General features: G+C 35.7%; 1 pseudogene; it reads left to right on the top strand.

Moving 5' to 3' along the window:
- Window positions 1–5183: 5183 nt before the first annotated feature.
- Window positions 5184–7985, top strand: LOC109162947 (annotated as a pseudogene).
- Window positions 7986–8034: the final 49 nt, after the last annotated feature.

Genomic DNA, 8034 nt, shown 5'->3' with positions numbered 1-8034 from the left:
CGTGCGCTTTTGTACGAAATTCTACTATTTCTGGCTAACACACACCGTGTATCGAATATCAATTGTGTTGTGTGTTCCGGGGACATGCTCGTTGACACCTTATATGCTGTTTAAAATACTTTATGTTTGTCTCTTCATTTTTATTACGATGACTTTTGACTTATTTCGTTTATTTTAGTTAATTTGAACTGTTTTTTTAATCAACTCTGAGTAATGCAATTTCCCCTCTCGTCGTATTCATTTTTTAACAATTTTGATTGTGTTATTCTATTCCATGTTAATGTTCATATCTGCAGACGCACATGCTTTTCTAAGCATACGCCCGTTCTTATGCAATTACAGACACACCAATTACACGCACATGCCTGCAACTATAAAGCTGCTTGCACAGACTATTACCCACGATCGCACAGACGTGGAACCCTTCAAAAACACGTTCCCACATACACGCACACACCTTCACACATACTCACACACACTAACATGTATAAAAAAAAAAAAAAAAAAAAAAAAAAAAAAAAAAAAAAAAAAAACCGTGGCATAGTAAATCAACCAAATAAATACTCATACGGGTCTAATTCAACCAAATAACTTCCCGGGCACAAATCTACCAACATACACGTACACACTAGTGTCTATAAAAAATATGTTTCATAGCAGACCAACAAATAATATCTATGACGTCTAATTCATTCAAAATGAACTAAAAATATCATTACACGCACAACCCTTTATAATAATTATTTTGGATACAAAATGAAGAACAAACAAATTTCAAACCCCCCTAATCTACAATATGCACATGCCATTTTAAACATACGCACACACCAATAGTCTACCCATTACCCAACTGCTTTTTGCATTCTCCTTTTTAATAAAAATCAGAAACAAAAACCCCCCAATTGCTTCGTGTTCCCATTACATATTAATTGTTCAAAATACATCAACAAAACACAATAACAAATGCGTTAAATGTTCGTTCGCACATGCCATAGGTCCACACTGCACAAACCAACGTTCAAAATCAATTTACAATTCAAAACAGCATCACCTACCCGTGTTATTTCTCGCCATCTTCAACCTCTGGACTGTTTGTGTGCTTCAACACATTTTGTTCACGGTTTGACTGTTACACCTACTAACAACAATGGATTACTACTACTTTCCATTAATTTTGTTGTCTTTTATTATGTCAAAGATTCCAATCTATTTCTAACCAAAATTAGCACATTAATACAATTAATTTTAAACCCCCCTATTTAAAATATGTCCTTATTTATATTATATTCCTCATTCAATCTCATCCATCCATTACAAATTAACAAATGGATGGGATGTCTACGCACATACTTTTTGTTGTCTACGCATCATCCCGCCATCATATCGGTCAAACAAATAACCTTGTACGCACCCACCTGAACACGAACACGCTACGCTCGTCAATGGACTACTACTTCGTCCAACAACCACACCCCCCTCCCACACCCCACCGGAGGAAAAAACCCATTCTTCAGTATATGCACAGAATATGCACACGCAATATATCAGAAACGCACATACCTGAAGGGGGGTCGCCGGAGATTGTTGGTGTTCACTCTGCACTTACAGTCCTTAGTTCTTCCTGTCGGAGCTTGGTAATAGCAGGGTAAGTGCATCAGCCTTTGTAAAGCTGAGAAGCCATTAATTTTCATTGAAGAGCCCAATGCGTAGGATGCTTCACATTCCAATCATAACACACGCATTAATTACGATTAATCAGTCAATTACCCTTATATCCCTGTGTTTGGGGAATAACTTTAATTCCCACCTACATTAACTACAATCTTAGTCATCCATATTAATAAGATCAATGGATATTATAAGGGGCTCATGGGCTCATCTAATATAGGGGGTGCACCGGATTCGAAGCTTTTATATATATATATATATATATATATATATATATATATATATATATATATATATATATATATATATATATATATATATATATATATATATATATATATATATATATATATATATAGACTTTGGTTCCTGTGAGGTCAGGTCTTCCCGTGCGGTCAGTGCGGCATACACCATTAGGTATGCATAAATGCACCATACAGTGTTCGAAAATATACCAGAATGAAATGCAAAAAAATGCACCACACACAAAAAAAAAATACACCACACATATAGTGTATTTACAAACACTGTGTGGTGCATTTATGCATACCTAATGGTGTATGCCGCACTGACCGCATGGGAAGACCTGACCTCATAGGAACCTGACCCTATATATATATATATATATATATATATATATATATATATATATATATATATATATATATATATAACAAATGTATGCATTACACCTGATGGGAATTATACCCTGCACATACGGTGATCTACGGCCGGGCAGCGCCGCGGGAAGAACACTCGGTCAGATGGTTTACAACGCTCCGCTCCGCAGTCGACCCGGGTTTGGCCTGTAACCGAGGGGCAAGACCGGGTAGCTCCACGACTCGTTTCGGCCAGGTTGAGGGCTCAGCCATCGTCAGAGGTCGCCTGCCACGCGTTCGGCTGCATTCCTGCCCTGTGAGGCCCGGCGCATGGATGCCACGTGCCCGTCATGCCGGGCGCTGCTCCCTAGGCCCTCTATAAATACCTCATTTATTATTTGAGGGAGGACTTTTCACCTACTAGAAACACGGTAATTAAGAGCTTCGCTGTCACGTTATACAATCGGTCACCCTTTTATTGTATCATATTGGTACGGTGATTTAATACACATCAACACCTCAAATCTGAGATTTATTATGCAGGTTACACGTGCACACACATCATACAAAATATATATATATATATATATATATATATATATATATATATATATATATATATATATATATTTGTATAGAGAAATAGATTTTAAAAAAAAAAAGTATACAGATTAATTTATAGATAGTGTTTATATTATAGGTTTTGATATAATATATATTTCGTACTGATTTAATTTTTTAAAATTAAATTCTATATAATTGTGTTTGTAGAGAATGAAAATAATGCGTTTCAAGAAAATTTAAGTTGCCAACAAATCACCGGATTACCATCCTATCAAAATAAACGTCATGTTTTGGAGTTTTTCAAGCATTGCTTTTAATTGTGTATTTCTTCCAAAAAGAAGAACCCCAACCTTAAGAGCCCCCACACACCCCGAACCACAGAGACTAGACTGATGCTCACTGCGCACAAGGAACCCCGTCACTTTGAGAGGTAGCTCCCACACTGTCGCTGATGAGACTCGATCCCTGGTCATTCTTCCAAAATTTCACCTCTATGACCAGTTGAACTGCTCATGCGGGTTTTAATTGTGTATTTCTAACAATAGTATAACTTTGTATAGGAGAAACTTCTAGCACCAATTTTTCATTGACAATGATAATCGTACTCCATTCACTGAGTTACCAATTACACCTATAATGTGTCATTCTACAAGTATAACAATATTTTAAATTAAAATATATTAATTAATAATATATTTTTTTATTTCCATATTTTTGGTAAATTTAAATCGTATGTCGGTTTTTTTTTTTTAAAAAAAATCATGTCATAGCAACAAAATAGTACATGGTACTTATCTTCTCCTCAAAATCAGCTAAACAACATGGATATATCAACAATCCTACTCAACAACATTCTGCAAGCGTCGAGCGTGAAATGCGCAGACAAATTGGTTGCCTTAGTAATGGTTATAAGTATATTTCAATTTTGCTTACTCTAATAAAAAATTTGGCTTGCATGTTAAGCTTTCAAAATTTCAATTTTGACATCACCGCCGAGAGCTGCCGCAGGACGTTCAGCTTCGCGGAGTATTTGGTTCTGACGGGGAAGGGGAGAGCGAAAAGGGGAGCGGAGAAAGCGAGAGCGAGTCGAGAGTGAGGGGAAGTCTAAAGGTAGTCAAAGTAGAGAGTGAGGAACGAGCTTTTGGGTTTCTGCAAGTCAACTTCTTCACGGGAAGAAGATGATTGGGAGCAAATTTCAATTAATCATCACAATTTTTAATTATTTTAATGCCATGTAATCACTGACACTTTATTTTAACCGGGTCAAGTCATAATTTTAAGAGGTAAGTGTGCCTGATTGCAATATGTTTTAGATGGTGGAGTGAATTGAACACTTCAAGATAGTAGATATGCATATTTGACACTTGTGCTTAATTATTATCTTTTCTTCTTTTGTAGAGAATTCTACCTGGGAGATGCGGCAATCAATTAGTTTAATAAAGTCAAAAATGATTAGTAAAAATAGACTTCATTAAAAAAAAATAGTGACATTGTACAACCATCAATTGCTAATTCCAGTACTATATTGAATTGTGGTTAGTTTAGTTCATAGCTTCACATAATGAATCATGTTTATAATTATTGTAATTGTGTGTTCTTTTGGAAGATACAAGTACAAGAGAATGAATATCTAACTATATATTCAATCTAATATTCATCTTTCCAAAACAAGCAGAGCGCAAAAACATTCAGTATCCGACTCACTGAATATACATGACACTTATAATATGAGTAGCGTATCAATTAAGTACGTCATTTACGAATCATATATTTTATTTAACTATTCAAGTAACAAAATTCTTGAAAGTTATGACTTATTTGTTTTTATATGACTATAAATAGGGAGCCAGCTCATTACAGAACCGATCAACCATAAGATTACAAGCCAGTTAACACATATTAGGAGTGATTACTCAACTGAATGTCGAAACCTACACAATGAGTTCAATGAAGCAATTGAACAAGAGCAAATCACACATAATATTCCAGTTGGTTAGTTTCGCTCTTACAAATGTTTTTTTGGATGAAATATAGATTTCGGGTTTTTAAATAGAAGTTGTTAACCAAAATTCTAACAATACTTTTTATTTGTTGACACAGTCAATTACGCTGATTTTGGTGACCCTATTGATTCATGTGTACCTACATTGTGCGGTGTTTTGGAACCGCAAGAAGTCCAAGGTTAATGGGATTGTTAAATATTCCTTATGTTGCAGCCTTAGAAAGATCAAATTACATATGTCTACAACATCGCCCAAAAAATTATATAACTTATTCTTTTATCCAGGGGACAAACGAAATCATTTTTTAGAGAATATTAGGTCCTATAACAATATGTTTTGTTTTACGTTGATGGGTGAGAAAGTTGATAGAACAGTTAATACTGGTGGTGCCCCACCAGTGTACCGAATAAATGGCCAAAATTTCCACCTGATAGGAAGTCTATTACCTGCTGATGGTGCACATATGAAGTTTGCTCAGATGTACATCCATGACACGCCGAATGAGATTACCAATCGTCTTAATTCAATAATGTACATTTCTTTTGTTTTCATCATGTATCTTATTTTATTTTTAAATATTGTTTTCATTTTTTAAAGTATACGAAAAGTAATTTATTTTTTTTCTTTTTACGTACGGGCAATAATGATCAAAATTCAATATTAATTTGTGGTGAAGCACAAAATAATGGTACTTCTACTCAGTGGCGGATTCAAAAAAAAATTTTTCCACGGAGGGCAAAACATTAAAGCAAAAATGATAATTAGAAACAAAAATGAAAAACTGTACTTAAAAAGTATAGCAATAAATATTGTTGGATATAGGTAAATTATAAAACACATCAAAATATTATAAAAATATTCATAACAAAATATGAACATAATCAATTTGATAAAATAATTTTAATAAAAAATTCACTATAAATTACACGTCTCATCTCATTATTAATATAAATAAAGATTTTATATATATATATATATATATATATATATATATATATATATATATATATATAGAATAAAGTTCAAATGCGGCGGGGTCTTCCCGTGCGGCGGTGCGGCGGAATTCCAGAATACACCAACAGTGTTAACAATATGCACCAACAGTGTAATAAAAACACACCACAATGAAATGCAATAAAACATCACAAAATACACAACATACTCAAAAAAAATACACCATATAACTCACCACCCCCAATGGTGTATTTCCGAACAGTGTATGGTGTTTTTACTCACACCTAATGGTGTGTGTTTGGTGATGCAGGGCTCTGTTTACTCTGTTTTGTATGGTGTATTTTCCTAACGTTGATGGTGCATATTTGTTGAACTATTGGTGTTGCCGCACTGTAAGAAATCGCTGCACCGTAAGACACTGCCGCACCTGAACTCGCATATATATATATATATATATATATATATATATATATATATATATATATATATATATATATATATATATATATATATATATATATATATATAGGGTGAATCAACGATTTGGTCCCTCACTTATTCGCGACTTGTCAATGTTGCCCCTGAATCACGTATTCATCAATTTAGTCCCCGAAAATAATTGTTTTTCGTCAAATCAGTCCCTATGGCCGTATTCCGTCAAGTCTCAGGCGAGAGCTCCGATTTGCCCTGGGCATTTTCGTCATTTCAATTCGGGACCTAAGTCGCTCAACTCCTTAACGAAGGCCATGATGGCGGATCTAGCTCAAGGTTTTAAGTCTCTGAGCGCAGACAAATCGGTTCGGGTCATCATTCTCACCGCCTCCGGCGCTTCTTTCTGCTCCGGAGTCGACTTGACAGCCGCTGAGGATGCTTTCAAAGGTGACGTCAAGGACGTTGAGGCTGACCCTGTGGCCCAGATGCAACTCTGCCCTAAACCCATCATCGGAGCAATTGCCGGCTTTGCTATCACTGCTGGCTTTGAGATCGCCCTCGCTTGCGACATATTGGTTGCTTCCAACGATGCTAAGTTCATGGATACTCATGCAAGGTTTCATCTTAGATTCTTTTTTCTAGTTATAGTTGCTTGCACTATGTTGCGTTATAATATGCAAATTACCCGCTTTCATGTTTGTCTCTCATTCTTAGTTTTGTCAAATTAGCTCAATTTGGATGCTTGATGTTACAATTTGAATCCTAATGCTGATGTTAAAAATATTTTGTAAAATTCCTTTGCTTTGGATTTGTCTCTGTGATCGATCATTCCTGGGTTAGACCAATTTGATCAATTTTTAGATGGCTTTAGTTTGTTCAGAGCATCCCCAAAGCTCTCTGCATCTCCTAGTAGATACTGTCCCTTGAACAAACCTACCCCATTCACCCCCACACCTAATCACTCACCCTATCCTATGGGATTGAAAAGAGTAAGATTTTTATCACTTTTAAATGTACTCACACAGTATTTGGTTGGACCGACCACTTTGAATAAGATGGATACCAACCGCTAAGGCATTGAGTACTTATAATATCTCTAGGAATTGTTTCTTGAGTGCTAGTCCTAGAGCACAATCTATCTGCTTCAATGTTGCCTTGACTTGTCACTGTCCTATACAAATTGATGATATGCTACAATATCAGTTTTCCAATTCCAAACAGGAGATAACATGATTTAATAGGTGAAATAGACAAATAGTTCTCCCCTACCATGAATGGTTTATGGTTGCAAAAAACTTCTGTAGTCATTTGTGTAAAAATAACAGTAAGTTGAATGGTTTTATGTATGTTAGATCAATCTATCAATGGACACTCTTATTGTTTCTGCAGGTTTGGGATATTTCCTCCTGGGGTCTATCTCAGAAGTTTTCACGCGTAATAGGGCCCAACAAAGCTCGTGAAGTGTCACTTACTGCAACACCTCTAACTGCTGACAAAGCAGAAAGGCTGGGTTTTGTGAACCGTGTTGTAGAAAGAAGTGAAGTATCAAACCCATTAATCCTCCGACTCCTCATGGTGTTGCTCCAATGCTTATGATTTTGCTAGGATTTGGTGGAATTTGGTTGGGTTTAGGGTTAGGGCTGCGATTTTGGTTCAAACAGACTAAGAGACTAATTTAGACTAAGAGAGGAATATACAAAGCGAATTGAGATGACGAAAATGCCCAGGGCAAATCGGAGCTCTCGCCTGAGACTTGACGGAATACGGCCATAGGGACTGATTTGACGAAAAACAATTATTTTCGGGGACTAAAT

Source organism: Ipomoea nil, unplaced genomic scaffold, assembly GCF_001879475.1.
Source record: "Ipomoea nil cultivar Tokyo-kokei standard unplaced genomic scaffold, Asagao_1.1 scaffold2971, whole genome shotgun sequence".
Lineage (NCBI taxonomy): Eukaryota > Viridiplantae > Streptophyta > Magnoliopsida > Solanales > Convolvulaceae > Ipomoea > Ipomoea nil.
This window is presented reverse-complemented; position numbering and strand designations above follow the sequence as displayed.